This window comes from Macrotis lagotis, chromosome 1 (genome assembly GCF_037893015.1).
Source record: "Macrotis lagotis isolate mMagLag1 chromosome 1, bilby.v1.9.chrom.fasta, whole genome shotgun sequence".
NCBI classification, from domain to species: domain Eukaryota; kingdom Metazoa; phylum Chordata; class Mammalia; order Peramelemorphia; family Peramelidae; genus Macrotis; species Macrotis lagotis.
Window position 1 is genome coordinate 744687693 of NC_133658.1, and position 16345 is coordinate 744704037.

At 38.3% G+C, this 16345-nt stretch overlaps 1 long non-coding RNA gene across 1 annotated transcript in view; it reads left to right on the top strand.

The window, feature by feature from the left end:
* The window catches only part of LOC141487725 (uncharacterized), a 48230-nt gene that overhangs the window by 30420 nt on the left and 1465 nt on the right, over positions 1 to 16345 (top strand). The gene's annotated exons all lie outside the window — the stretch shown is intronic.

Here is a 16345-nt window from a genome sequence, read left to right on the forward strand (position 1 = left end):
TCCACTGTGCCACCTAGCCACCCCCATTCCTCATTTTTGATGGAGAACTCTATAGGTTGGAGATGGAGAAAGCAGAAGCCTAGAGTCACATAGGATTGACTTGTTCCCCCTTGTGATTCCCCCCCCTCCCAATACAGGAGAGAGGTAGAGGTGGCAGCTTGCAGTGATGGTTTCTCCAGGAGACAGGAAAACATCATAAAATTGCATGTTACATCTTCTGACTGTTCTTGGTGGGATGTGTTGGAGTTCCTGGTTCAGTGGAAAAAGCAAGAAAGTTTCTGAACTTCTCAAACCTCAGGAAAAAAAATAGGACTCTCTGAGAAAAGGTCAGGCAAAAGGGAAAATGACTTCAGAGTTCCTCTTCAATCCATGGAGAAACAGACACATACACAAACTCACACAATTCTCTTTCCCTAAAAAGCAGCAGCAGAAAGACAGAGATGAACATGAGAATATAGGAAATTGCATAATGCCTAGATATCCTTTGCTGACCTTTACTTTTCCATGTAGAGGTATATATTAGTGTTTTTTTATTTTGATTTATGAGATTATTTTAGTCAATCTCCCTTTTGCATTTGTTATTTCTTTACATATACAAGTTAAACCATTATATAAACATTAAAGAACACAAATAGAACTTCTTTAAGGATTGACCTAATTTACTCTGGGATTGGGGTGGGAATGTCGATGAACATATGTAGGGTTCTACTATAGATTATATTCTTCCAAGTTTGTGTCTGGAAATTTTAGGCTAGGGATTTTGCATTTCTTTTTACCTCTGGACCTAGTTTCTTTTAATAGAATTTTTGTGAGGGTAAAGTTGGGTTCCAGAACTATCAGCTCATTCAATAATTCCTCTCAACTCCTTTCAAGGGAGGGGAAAACAACAGGATCTTCATCTTTGTGGAGTGTCTTCTCAAAAGTCCTGCTCTTTGATCTTAGGCAACTTCCTGGGACTGATTGGGAGTCAGAAGTGCCACATTGAACCATAAATATAGTATCATTATGTGATTCATAAGCACTCTAGTAGGTCTGAGATACTGGTCAGACCCTGGAAAGGAATAATGGACTTAATCCTATGTGTCTCATCTTAGGAAGGACATAAGACACAGTGCTTCAGAGTGCCTAGAGGAAGACAACCAGGATGGTAAAGAAGGTTCTTGAGTTCATACAATTTGTGGGCTGATTGAAGAATTGTCAATATTTACCCTGGATAAAAGAATGATTAAATTAGAATTAGAACTCAAGACTTCTAGCTTTTTGAAATGTGGTTATACCAACTGAAGGAAGATGGACCTAATGTGAAAGAGGCAGGTGGGAAGAACTGTAGGGAGATAAGGTAAAGGAAATCATGGTTCCTAATACCTCTAGTGAGCTAAATATGATGGAGGCTGAGAAAGACTAGAATGAAGCCCCTTTTATCCAGAAAGTGAAGGAATGGTAGAGAAAGAAGTTGATACATGGCTCTAAAACAGGATATATGTGATAGTAACTACATTAACCTACTTATTGTTGCCTGTCTCAGCACCTTCCTCTAGACAGTTTTATTAATATATTAAGGAATGCTCAACATGGAACTAGCATCTTTCCTCTCTCATTTGTCAAATTAGTGACTTTTCTTATTCAACTATCTCTTTCTTCCCCACTTCTCCAATCTTTGCTTGCCCTCTTTCTTCTTTGATATTTTCAGTGACCTCTTTCTCCATTCTGCCTTGTTCTTTTCCTTCTTTTGCCAATGTTCCACTGACTCTTTCCCTCTATTTTTATGGGTTCTTCTAATCATTCTTTCATACCCTTTTTCCTTCCCTCTCATTGATGTACCTCTTTTCATCATCACTGCCCTCTTTATCTCCATAGCAATAGATGTAGGTATAGCATAATAGTACAGTCTGAGTTAAATCTATCTGAGACTACTTTTTAAAGAGATGACCTGAAGATGAATTATTGTTTCCTTCACTTTCCTCTAGGTCTTATAGAAATGTTATGTCATGAACAGGTAGAAGCAGAATGCCCATTTTGCTTTGGCTATGGAATATGCAAATGGATGAACTGCCATAGAAAATAGTAAATTCCTTTATACAATAACTATATCATTATTAAATAAAAGAAAAATAATACACCAGAATTAAAAGTAAATGTAACAAAATTATAAAGATCAAGTGGGACTTGAATTAAGAGATATGAGGACACCCCTAACATACCTCTTCATGGAGGCAGGAGGTCCACTGATATTATATATACGGTACATGTTTTTGAACTTTCTCAATATATTGATCAGTTTGCTAAATTTTACCCCCCCTTCTAAAAAACCCTTGCTATTTCTCAAAATGGATGGCTTCTAGGGGGTGGGTAAAAGGAGGAATATGGTGATTGATATAAGAAACAGAAAATATCAATAAACAGTATATTAAGTTGACTTAAGGAAAATAAAACATTAATTGTGAAGAATGGAAATGAGTGTATGTTATCTACACATGTTAAACATGTGGGCATCCACATATGAATGGATGTATACTCAGCAAACATGTGTGACCTGGGCAAATGGAGTGTTATACATCTTGACATTGTAAAGCTTTTGATTTTCCTGCTATAATTATATATATATATATATATATATATATATATATATTATATAGTTCCACTTTCATTGCTTTGCACTCTTTCTGGTCATTAAATCTAGGGTCTGGTACAATATTCACAATGTTTACAGTTCTATCACTAGTTCTTTTAGCATCTACTGGAATTGTTGTGGATAATAAACCTTTCTTCTGCAGAGGAGAGGTTGTAGTTCTTTCAGTCTTCTAGCAGCTTTCTCTTTCAAATATCTTCTGAACCTCAGCTATGGTCCTCAACTGAGCTGCTCTCTTTAGGTCCAGATGCACCTTAGTCCTTCATTTAGTGTAGATGCTGTGGTGAGTAATTTTCTCCCTAGCAGAGAGTACTACAGCTCTTCTCCAAAGTCAGCAATCTCAGCCAATAGCTTTAAAGCTTTCTTTAATTGTTTCACCTCAATCAATTATTATGAAGCTCTCTTCTCCTTAGACAGGCTGCACCAGGAGATATAGGTGCCTAGGCTGAGATTATATCTTCCCTGTAAACTTTTTTGTTAACTGCTTCTCTGGCCTTATTTACAAAATTGAACTTCTTTACCTTTTCCTGTCTCCCTTAAATCTCCCTGCTCAATGCCACCTAGCTTATTTTGAAAAACAAACAAACAAACAAACAACTTTTTAGTTCTTAGGTGTCATCATCATACCCCTTTTACTGAAGTAAATATTATAATGATTCTTCTTTCTCAATGGAAAATGGATTGAGAGGCACTGTGGTAATGAAACTGTTTTTTTACCATCACTAGAGCAATCCATCTTTTCTATGTAAATTGCACTATCTGTGCTGGTTGAAGTACTGAAAACCTGTTGTTTTTGGTCTCCCAGCAACATATCACAACCTGGTCTCTCTTAGGCCTCTGTATGACAATTAGAGATTCCCCCAAATATAATGGAATTCCAAAGGAGACAAAGAGTTCCCTTTTACTAGAGGTCTTCCAGTGAAGGCTAGATTACCACTTGTCAGCTCTATTATAGAGGGGATTTCCTGGTCATGTGTGAGTTGGACTAAATGACTTCTAGGGTCACTTACATTTTTAAGTTGATGTGATTCTGTGAACTTACTTCAATTTGGGGGCATTTCAGATTTTGATCTACAACTCTTGTTGTCTTCCAGGATCAGACTATTGTAGTTAATCAGCCAGCAGCATTCACTGAGTCCTTTACATGAAAAGTCTTGTACTGGGAGATATGTTGCAGGATGGACAGTTGAGGACAATGACTATATGAAGAACAGTTGAAAGAACTGTAGATAGCTTGAGAATGAGATTTGCTATTTTACATCATATCTGACTTTCAAAATCCTCCTTCTTCAAGGCTCAGTTTAGATATTTCTTTGGGAAACTTTCCCTGATCCCTGACTCTGTCCTCAATTTTCCTCAATTTACCTGAGTGTGCTCTCTCTCTCTCTCTCTCTCTCTCTCTCTCTCTCTCTCTCTCTCTCTCTCTCCCTCCCTCCCTCCCTCCCTCCCTCCCTCCCTCCCTCCCCTCCTTTGTACCACTACTCTCAACTTGTCCTATATTTATCTAAGCAAATGGAATATCCCTCTAGGTAGAATCTTTTTTTTAAACTTTGTGTCCTTGGGGGTCCTAAAAATTATTTTAATCTGGTAGATATTTAATAAATATTTATCAAATTTGGAAAATTTTATATGTAATTCCTGTTCTCAAGAGATTATACTTTAGCTAGAGAATTCAAACTATTTTGGCAGGAAGATAGCATAGTGATTTGCTCCCTGAACCTGGAGTTAGGAAGACCTGAGTTCAAAACCAGTCTTAGACATTTAGCTCTGTGACCCTAGGCAAATCACTTAATCTATGTCTGCCTCAGATTCTTGTAAAAAAGGGAATAACAATAAAATTTACCTCCCAGGGTTGTTTTGAGGATCAAATGAGATAATATTTATAAAGTAAAACTTAAAGATCTATATAAATGCTAACTATAAGAATAATTATTAATAACAATAAATGATTTATGGACATTCCAGAGAGACCTGTAACATTTGCTTCATGTCCTTTGTGAAGGGTAATGTTTGTATTTGACAACTGGAAAATGATTTAAAATGACTTGAGGTTCTTAAATCTCTGCTTTGTGACCTGTCATCTTGGATTCATTACAGGTTACCCCATATTGTCTTTTTCTCTCCTGTACTCCTACCTCTAATTTAAAAATTTTTTAAATTTATTTCAGTCAATGGAGTTAAGTGACTTGTCCAAGGTCACACAGCTAGGGAATTATTAAGTGTCTGAGGCAGGATTTGAACTCAGGTCTTCCTGACTCCAGGACTGGTGCTTTATCCACTGCGCCACCTAACTGCCCCAACTCTTACTTCTTATTGCCAGAGTAGAAGGTTCTGGTCTAAATTCTATACCTTTTCCTATCCTGGTAATGGACCAGAGGTCTAGCTGTACTGCACTGCTAGGCCCTCTGATGGAGGGAAGACAGAGCCCCTCTGAGAAGGAATGATGGTGGGCCAATGGAGGGTGGCGTGAATGTGGTCATAATTCTTTCCCATTCCCAGCCATTAGCTGGCGGAACATGGAAGAGAATAATAGGATCCAGAATCCACATGTGTAGCATCAGAACTACCAGATTAATGGTGCATATCATGAGCATGTCACACCTGAGAGTCACACCGACAACCTGTGCTACTCAGTGTGTATCTTAAAAGGCCAAGGTGAGAAAGTTTTAAAAACAATGAGCTGGGATTTCTCCCATTAGATGGCCAATGTGCTGCTGCCCCATTATCCCCCAAACTTCATCCTCCAACCCAAGTAAACTGTGTCCCTGTGCAGACATACACTCCATACACAGCCACCTCCTACACATACATGCATCTATTTCTGTGTGCACTTCTTTCCTCTCTCTTAATGCTTCTGTCTTTGCATTTCTATCACAAAGCCTGGGACATCTCAAGGTATCTAATAATGCTTGAATTAACAGATATGCAAAAGCAACAACATAGAATATGTGAAACCATGTGTTCCCAAATTCATGTGAAATCTATGGGCACATATATTATGTGTGCTGATGCACATGCAAATTTGGCTATGATTCTTTACCTAAATATGTGTGAGTTTGTTTGTGAGAGGATGCACCCATTTTGATGTGAGGGAATATATGAGAGGGCCTTGGGACAAGCCCTTCCTGAGCTGGGGACATGTGTTTGTCCTGGACTCTGCCTGGAGGATGAATTTGGATTTGTCTTCCTTGTTCCAGGTCGATGGCATTGATCCAGGAGGAGTGAAGAATCAATTGTAATTTGGTTGGAGGGCCCAATGCCAGAGTGTGAGAAGAGTAATTAGAGGAACAGGAGCTGATGCAAAGAGCTGGGTATCCTGCCCTTGTTAGGAAAGGGCAGGACAGGACCTGTGGGTCAATAGGGGTGGCAATGAAGGGGGTGGGCTGAAGTTCATTCAAGGAGACACAAGGGATACTTTTCTAACAATTGCTCTGGGCTCTCTCCTTTCGCTCCTCTGCTCAGGACAAACTCTTCAAGAGATACGACAACATTAAGTTCATCTCTGGCCAGAGAAATGGGAAATTCTAGGGAGAAACTAGTTCCCAGATCTGTAGGACCAGGTTGAATGTTCATTGTGGGGACGAGTCTTTGACAGACTGTAATAACTTTCTCCAAGGCAGGCTGGGAAAATATGCCGGATACCTGAGACAGTTATTTAGACCTTTCGGTTGCTGGTGAGGAGAAGGCTCTTATTAAGCACTCTCTATTGTATTAAGGCTTGAGGTATTCTTAGGAGGCAGAAGGAGGAGAAAGGACTTGTCCAATGAATAAGACCATATTTGAACTAGGTCTCCCTTATTTCCAGCTCTGATGCTCTTTCCATAGTACCACCTAGTTGTGTGACACCTGTCCCATAAGAAATGCAAGAGGTTATCTTATAGATCAACAAGTAAATGTTGCAGTATCATAGATTAAATACTTAAAGGAATTTAGAGAATCACCTAATCTAACACCTTTGTTTAGATGAGGATGAGGAACCTAAGACAAGTTAAGTGACTTTCTCCAGATTTTCTGGGTAGTAAGCATCAGAGGCAGCTTTTGATGCTTGATCTCTGACTCCAGACCTTTCATCTTGCTCTAGGAAGATTTCATCAGTGATTACCTTATGTCTTAAGGCTTGACTTCCCTGGGCCCTACCTTGCTGATCCAGGTGGGTGCCATCTGCAGTTACCAACAGCTCCTCAGAACCTATCTTTACACTACCCAGGTACCTCTATTCAGTTCCCTTGATCCCCTTCCACATGGCTGGCTGGTGCCCTGGGACAACTTTAACCAAAGAACAATCTTTGTGGATAATGATAATCTACCTGAATGCATTCCTCAGTGATTAACATACTTAACAGAAGCTAGGTGGTATAGCAGATAGAACTCCCAACTTGGAGTCAGAAACATCTGAGTTCAAATTTGATCTCAGACATTTCTTAGCCATGTAACCCTGGCAAGTTACTTCATTCTGTTTGCCTCTGTTTCCTTATCTGTAAAATGAACCCAAGAAAGAAATATCAAACCATTTTTAGTATCTTTGCCAGGAAAGTCCTGGTGGATCATGAAAACTCAGATATGGCCGAAGTGACTGAACAACAACACAATACCTCATCATACCTAAACCATTTAAGTAATTCTGGGTACTGAGTTATCTTTGTTCAAATACCTCTTCCCCAACTTCTCTGTTATTTCCATCCCTCTCAATCCCACAGTCCTCCCTCACCACCATCTCCAATCTAAAGGTATCTAACCCATACACTCTGCTCTCTGAAATGCCTGTTCCATAGCTAACACATTAGATTTTATCTTAAAACTTTTTCTTTCTTACTCTCTCCATCTTATTATTTTCACTGACACCTGACTCCCTCCTGATGATTCCCTTCCTCTCTAGTTCCTGTTCCCATCACTGGTTGCATTTTTTATTCATTTACCCAAACTCATTGATCATGATGGGGGGAGGGATGGAGTACTCTTTGCTTCCCATTTTGATTTCTATGCTAATTCTTTAGTACTATTACTCAGCAACCTCTCCTCTTTTGAGATTCATTTAATACATGTTTATTATCCAATTAAAATTCTGGTAGATGTCTATAGATCTCTAAAAGTCAGTGAGTCAATCAATAAGCATTTGTTAAGTGTCTACTAGGCCAGGCACTGTGCTAAGTGTTAGGATACAAAAAAGAGAAAAAAGGTAATTTCTACTTTAAAGAAGTACCCAGAGAAATACAATAAGCAAAGAAATATGTACAGGTGTTATATATATATATATATATATATATATATATATATATATATATATATTATATACATATTATATATGTGTATGTATACATATTATATATAGAGAGAGATGCACACATAAATACATAGATAGATAGATAGATAGATAAAATTAAAAATAATGGAAATATTTAAGAGAGGAAAGATACTAGAATTAAGAATGATTGAACCTTCATATAAAAGAGGAAGGAAGCCAAATGAACTTGGAAACAGAGATGAAGAGTGAGAGATTTCCAAGAATGAGGGACAGCCAGAAAAAATGTCTAGAGCTGAGATCTTAGTGAAACAACCAGAAGGTTGTTGTACCTGGAGTAAAGAATATATGTCAGGGAGTAAAGGTCAAGAATATTGAAGGAGTGGGAAAGGCAGATTATGAAGGGATTTGAATGAAAATCAGAGGATTTTATATTTGATCTTAGAGGTGATAGGGAGCCACTGGAGTTTATTGAGTAGAATGATAACATGGTCGGATCTTTGCTTTAGGAAAAGTCATTTTGGCAACTGATTGGAGGATGGTTTGGAGTGGGGAGAGATTTAAGACAGACAGATCCACCAGTGAACTAATGCAATAGTAGCAAAAGTGAAGAGGGCTTGTACCAGGGTGGTAACTGTTAATCAGAGGAGAGAAGGGGGGAATATTTGGAGATATTGTGAAGTCAAAATCAAAAGGTCTTGGGAAAAGATTGGATATGGGGGGTGAGAGATAGTGAAGAGTCAAAGATAATACCTAATTTGAGGGGACTAGGAGAAGGGTGATGTCCTTAATAGCTATAGAGAAGTTAGGATAGGGGTAGTGTTTAGGGGAGAAGATAAATGACTCAGTTTTGGACATGTTGAGTTTAAGATGACTGCTGAAAATACAATTTAAGGTATTTGAGAGGCAATTGGAGTTTCAAGACTAGAGGTTAGTAGAGGACAGGATAGGTAGATTTGAGAATCATTAGCATAGAGAAGTCAGTTAAATTCTTGACAACTATTGAGATCACTGGGGGGAATACTCTCCTTCCTTTTTCAATGAATTCAGTGTCTGGCTCATCATGTTTCTCTCCTCCCCAATTCCTGCCCTTATTCTAGGGAATTTTAACATACATATTGACACTCTCTAAAACACTCAACTTTTTATTTCCTTAACCTGCTTATTTTCCATGACCTATTTTCTCTACACCTACCACAGCTACACATAAAAATGATTATAGCCTTGATCTTGCCATTTCCCACAAATGCTCCACTTTCAGAGCTCACAAACTCTGAAATAATTTTATCTGATCATAATCTATTGTCATTCCATCTCTCTCTCTCTCTGCTTTGTGTGTAACTCTAAATGCTATTCTTCATTCTCACTGATCTCCAATCCCTTGATTCCTTGAATTTTTCCCATACAATAATCCTTGAACTGGCTGTGGACTCCTCCTCTCCCTATTCTGACTTCCTAGTTAATCAGTTCAACTCTACACTGCCTTTTTCTCTCAAATCCCTTGACTCTTTATCCTATAGAAGATTTCACCCTTATAAATCCCTGCCTAGGATTACTTCTGCCATCTGCTACCTTCACTAATACTCATAAGTTGGAGAAAATAACAAAAAAAAAATCTCAACTGAGTCCTCACCATGGCAAAGCAATCCTTTTATACTTCTTTAGTTGATTTACTATCTCACTCACCAAAATGACTTTTCTAAACTTTTTCATCTCATGACTTTCTTCTCATCTTCTCAGCTGAGAAATTTGCTTCATATTTCACTGAAAAAAAAATGAGGCCTTTCTCAGAGATCTCCTCCTTTTGTGTCTTCTGACATTTAGATGACTTCTGTTTCTCTTTCTTCTTTTACCCCCTTTTATTTGAAGAAGTGGACTTTTCCTTGATAAGGCAAATCTACATCATAAAAGATCCCATTCCATTCCATCTTTTCCTGAATATTTACTCCTCTCTCATCCCTACTCACTCACTAATATCAAATCTCCATTTACTGATTCCTTTCCTATGGAGTCTAATACACACACACACACACACACACACACACACACACACACACACACACACACACATTGGTGTCTTTTCCATCCTATAAACAGCCAAACCTTTACTTAACTTGTCCATTCACTTAATTTGTCCAGTTAGTCCATCATTAGGGGAAGTTATTGCCCTTATATATCTCTTCCCTTTGGAGGCTCAATTTTTTGGGAAGGCTACCTACAATAAGTGCTTCCACTTTGTTTTCTGTCATTGTTTTATTAACTCTTTGAAGTCTGACTTTTGAATTCATCATTTAAACTGTAACTGCTCTTTCCAAAGTTGACAATGCTCTCTTAATTGCCAAATCTAATTTTTCTCCCTCAGTTCTCATCTTTCTTGACAGGTCAATCACCCTTTTCTCCTTGATACTCTCTTCTTTATAGGTTTGCATAACATTGATTGCTCCTGGTTCTCATACCTACATGATAGCTTTTTTTTCTTTATCCTTTGCTGGATCTTCATTCATATTATACCAACTAACAGTGGGAGGTCTCCCCAAGATTCTGTCCTGGTTTCTTTTTTCTTTATTCTTCATACAGTTTTACTTGGTAATCACATCATTTCCCATTTCCCTTTAGACATCTCAAAATGGAAGTCTCATGCTGTTGCTTAGTCATGTCTGACTCTTTCTGGGTATTATTGAAAAAGATATCTAAAGTTTTTCATTTCCTTCTCCAGGTTATTTAGACAAATAAGGTAAAGTAACTTGCCCAGGATCACACAGTTAGTAAGTATCTGAGGTTGGATTTGAACTTACTAAGATGAGTCTTCTAGACTCTAGGCTTGGGACTCTATCCATTGTGCCACCTAACTTCCCTTCTCATATATATCTTAAACTGAATTCATTGTTTTTCCTTTTTCCTAATTTCTATATTAATGTTGAGATTATCACCATCCTTTCAGTTAGCTAGTTTTGAAATTTAGGTACCATGCTTGTCTCCACATTCTCTCTCAGTACCCTCTCCTCAAATCCAATCATTGATTGAATCTTCATAATATCTTTCAAATATGCCCTCTGCTCTCCTTTAAAACTGCCACTGCTCTAGTGCAGACTCTCAACACCTTTGGCCTGGACTATTATAGTAATCCACTAATTGGTCTCCCAGTTTCGAATCTCCCACTTTACTCTATCCTTCTCCCTTCTGACAAAGTGATATTCCTAAAAAAGCAGATCTGACGCTATCACTGTTGCTCTCCCCCCACCCCCAAGTCGGCAAATTCTCATGAATCACTTTTATCTCCAAGATCAAACATAACATCTCTTTGTTTGGCTTCCAAAACCCTTCATAGCTTGGCCCTTCCTACCTTGCCAGTCTTCTTACATCTTACTCCAATCTATGTACTCAACAATTCAGTGACATTGGCCTCCTTGAGGTTCCTTACATAAGACACTCCATCTTCTGACTGAACATTTTCATTGGCTGTCTGCCATGTCTGGAACACTCTCCCATTTTATCTTCCTCTGTTGGCTTTCCTCACTTCCTTAAGTCCCTCTTTCTGCAAGGAGCCTTTCCCAGCCCTCCTTAATCTGGGTGCCTTCCTCTCAGATAGTGATTCCAGAGGCATCTTGTTTGTACATGGTTGTTTGCATGTTGTCTCTAGTGTTAGACCGGGAGTGCCTTGAGAATAAGGACTGGGTTTTGCCTTTCTTTTTACCCACATTGCTTAGCATACTAACTGGAATACTTAATAAATGCTTGTAGACTGGCTGACTGATTCCAGATTCAGTGTTATTTCAACTGTAATAAATCTCGGACTCAGGATCATTGATCTAGGATCCAGCTCTTAGGATTATTAATTTAGTACTGGAAGGGAACTCAGAAATTGTCTAACACAACATCATTTTAAAGATAAGAAAATTGAGGCTTAGAGAAGTTGCCTGAGGCACACAGGTGATAGATATCAGAGGTAGGGTTTGAACCTAGATTTTAAAAATCCACTATCCTTACACTATACCATGTTGCCCTTCCAACTGACTTTCAGGAGAGTATATCCTAGTCTATGGTATCTTCTCTTTACTTCTTTCTCCCTGTCCCCAGTATCCTTTCCTATGTTGTTGTTGTTCAGTCATGTCTGACTCTTCATGACACCATTTGGAGTTTTCTTGGTGAAGATATTAGAGTGATTTTCCATTTCCTTCTTCAGTTTATTTGACAGAGGAGGAAACTGAGACCAAGAGGATTAAGTGACTTGCTTAGGATCACACTGCTGCTAAGTGTCTGAGTCAAGATTTAAAGGAAGATGTATCTTCCAGACTAGGCACTATATCTATTACATCTCCTAGTTGCCTTTCCCTTATACCTCCCATTTGTCTATGCATACTAACTATATTTTACACTGTAATAAAAATATACCTTACAATCATTTGCATGAGGCTTTTAACTTTTCAATGAACTTTCATATTTTTATTTATTTTCTCATTTAATTCTCAAAACAGCCCTGTGAAATCAGTATAGTGCAGTATCTTCATTTTATGGATGAGGAAATGAAGGTTTATAGAGTTAAATGTTTTGCTCTTGTGATGTACTAGATGCAAGCTGAGACTCAAGGCAAATCTTCTGACTCCTAGTCTAATATTCTCTCCCCTGTGTTACATTACTCTTGGATATTAGGGTCCATGATAACCTTGGGACTATAACTGAGAGAGGGAAGGAGGTAATCACATCGAAGGAAGCTCCAAGTGGGGGATGGGCAGTGTTAAGCAAAGTTGAAGGAATGTTAAATAAAAAGCACAGAGAGGGATGAGAAAGAAACAAGTTAGATTGAGATGGATAGAAGGAATAAAGAAAAGGGGAGTAGGTCAAGTTAGTGGGTATGAATGTGTATGTGGATGTGATTATGTTTGTATGTGAATGTTATATGATTATGTGCACTCAAGCAATTTCTATTCAGTTGAAATTCCCTTCCCAAACATGGGTGAATTTTTTTCAAAACTGAGCAAAGGACTTTGACTCCTCAAAAGGGTAGGCTGAAGAATTTGTTCCTTTTTAAAGAGTTGATGTGTGTATATGGATTTGGGGCAATGAAAGGGGGCAAAAGAAAGATTGGGGAAGAGAGCCCTCAGATGCCTTCACTGCACTGCTAATAATGACAGATGAGCTGAAATTTCTATTAAATGGCTGGATTCATTTTGCTTGCTTAAGGGGAGTTTGGATCGAGTCCTATCCTAATGAATTCATCAAGGCAGGGGGAGAAGAAAGGACTATATCTATTCTGTATATTTGTCTCTGTAGGAAAGGTAAAATGGCTGGGGGTCCTTAGAGAAATAAATGGAGTTGATAAGAAAGCTGGAGGTGGGAAAAATGCAATGAGAACAAAGATTTTCCTCTTCCTCTTAGGCATCATTCAGTTTCATTCAATAGTGGTAAAGGGAAGGAGCCTAAGAATGAGAGGATTCTTTTCAGGAGATATAGCCACCTCCCACTGAACTGGGAAAAACTTACCCTCAGAGTCACGGTATCAGCTCTGGGAGGTTGTCAAGCAGGGCATAAGGCCATTTCAGAATAAGTCAGTTCTAGGGTTAGTAGGAGTGTCTCATTTCTTATGACTTGTATCTGGAATACTAACCTGAATTTCCTTAATTGGGCCACATGCAATTGAAATTCCTGCCCTAGTCATCATCTTTTATTATCCTAAATTTGTTCTAGTCCAGCCCTTTCATATTACTTGACTTTATATTGGAGACCTTTAATATTTCTTGAAATTTGGGGATTATTCCCATAAAACTTGATGGGGGAAACACAAATCTCAAAGAGGTCAGCCCTATCAATCAATGTTTTTAAAGAGTTCTACTTCATATTTCATTATGGGCAATTCTGTGATTCTCACTAATTAACAATGTTATAAACCTCTGGATTTGGAGTCAGGGAAACAGAATTTAAATGCCAGCTCTGTCACCTATTACTCATTTAACCTTATCCTTTATGAGTCTCAGTTTTCCCAAATATAAAATTAGGGGAATGAATCTGATGATCTCTGTCTCTTCCCACTCAGAATCACAGAATTTCAGGGTGAAAAGAGACCTCCAAGGCTATCTTTTCCAACCTGTATTTGAAAAACCTTCCTCTAAGGACTTGCCTGGTAAGTTCTCATTCAGCCTTTGCTCAAAGATCTCAGGTGAGAAAGAACCTGCTCCCTCTCAAAGCACAGCATTCTTATTTCAGACTGCTCTAATTGTTAGGAAGTTTTTCCTCACACAAAGACTAAATTTCCTTCTTTGCAATTCAGCCCTCTGGGGCCAAGAAGAACACGTATAATACCTTTTCAGATGACAGATGACAAATACTTGAAGACAGTTATCATGTCCCCCGTTATTTTTTCCTTCTTCCCTGGGCTAAGTACACCCCACTATGTCCTTGGAATATTTTTGAAGATGATCTGGTTTTCAATCAATCCAATTATACTTTTGTTTTCCATACAAGGGATTTTTTAATATGGAAGAGCCTGACTATTCCTTGGGATAATGGAGGAATCATTATGTCTTCTAGCAGATAGAAATCAGCCTGATTATTAGAGAAAATATGGAATGCTCTGAATGTGATCCCATCTGTGTCTTCACCATAGTGATACAGGCCATGGATAGAATAGGATCCTCTTAAGAATATTTAATCTTTGGCTTCTTAATTTCCTCTAAAGCAGAATGTAAGTTTACTGAGGACAGATAATGTTCTGAATTTTTTTCTCTGTCCCTAGAAGCTAGCATATGATTGATGCTTAATAAATGCTTTAATTGAAATGAGGGAAAGTAGACAAATAATGCAAGAGAGCTCATGATGCTGTCCTTTACAGCCCATTGTCTCATTTTTCTATGTAGTAATAGCTAGGATTTTATAGAACTTTAAATATATTGTATCATTACATATGTAGCAAAGCACTTTATATATAACATATCTCATATATATGTATACATATGTATATGCATGTATAGGTATATATAATATATAGGTATATATATAAAATTTGAACCTCACAATAACCCTGTGAGATACATATATACATTATAGAATTGGACATTGAGGTAGGTTATGTTTACTGTCCCAGGGTCACACAGTAAGTGTACATTTGGATCTAAACTCATATTTCCTAACTTCAACACTCTATATTCTGTGCCACCTGATTGTTCCAAGCTACTCCAGAATCAGACAATATTATTTCCCTATTTTGATTCCTATGTTTTTTTGCACCCAGTTCCTATTTTCCTGTTTTGTTTCCTATGTTTATTGGTACCCAGTTCCTCCCTTCATAAAAATCTTTATTCTTGATCTTCATGAAACTGCCCATAGCAAGAGCAAAAGTAGACTATATGATTTGCATTTCTATAGCACCTTAAAATTCCTACAAGACATTTTACATGTACTAACTAATTTAATGCTCACAACAATGTACACAGAGCAAGTATCACTGCCCCTACTTTATAGTTGAAGAAATTGGGTGTCTTCTGAATCGGAGTCTATCAATACTTTATTCCCTATACCAATTGCCGTTCTTAACTCACATTGCTCACATTTAGGATACAACACTTAGAATACAGGGCAGACATGAAATACTAGGTCCCTTGGGATACTCAGATACATGCTTAGAAATTTGTGATAAACAACCTGAATTTTCTGCTCTTTCCTTAGTTGAAAATGGGAACAGCTGTTGTCAGAATCCTTGGAAACTGTCTTGTGGACTGGTAGCCTTAGGACCTGTTGACACATTTTGAGGATATTGTCTCATCCTGGGACAGAGCAGGGAAAGTGGAGTGTGAGACTGGAGTTTTATTTCTTAAGTTCAATGAATAAAGGAACTGTCCATGGTTCTTAAGTTATTTACGAAATTGTGAGCTTCCAGGCTACTCTACTCACACTCCTGGGAGTAGGAGGAATTTGGGATTTACCAAACAATCTCTTTACTTCTTTCTTCTGCTTCTCCTTCTATTACCCCCAAAATAAAGAATCTGATACTGTGTCCTAGATCTCTCTCTGACTCCATGAGATTCAGGGTTACTGTACTGGATAGTAGACTCTCTTCTCTCTCCATTTATCCTCCCTCTCCTGAAAGTTTGAGGCCATCTACAAAAGAAATATAAAACTTGTGTGTGCATGTGTCAATGTATGTGTCTTTGTTGAATATATATGTATCCCTGATTCTTCACTGAGCTTGTATATATGTGTGAGAGTGCGTGGGTGTGCAGGTCTGGACGTGGCGGCAGAGCACCTGCCTGTGTGGGTGGTGTAAGAAAAAGTGTGTGTGTCCCCGGAGTGTGTGGGAGGAGGCTAATGACTGTGGGCTATGCAGGGCTGATGCTACAGTGGTTGTGAGGAGTCACAGTTCTCCCGCTACTCCATCTTCACTCTCTTCAGACACACACACACACACACACACACACACACACACACACACACTTCTTCCTCCAACTTACATACATTTGACACTCCTATGTCTATGAATACACTAG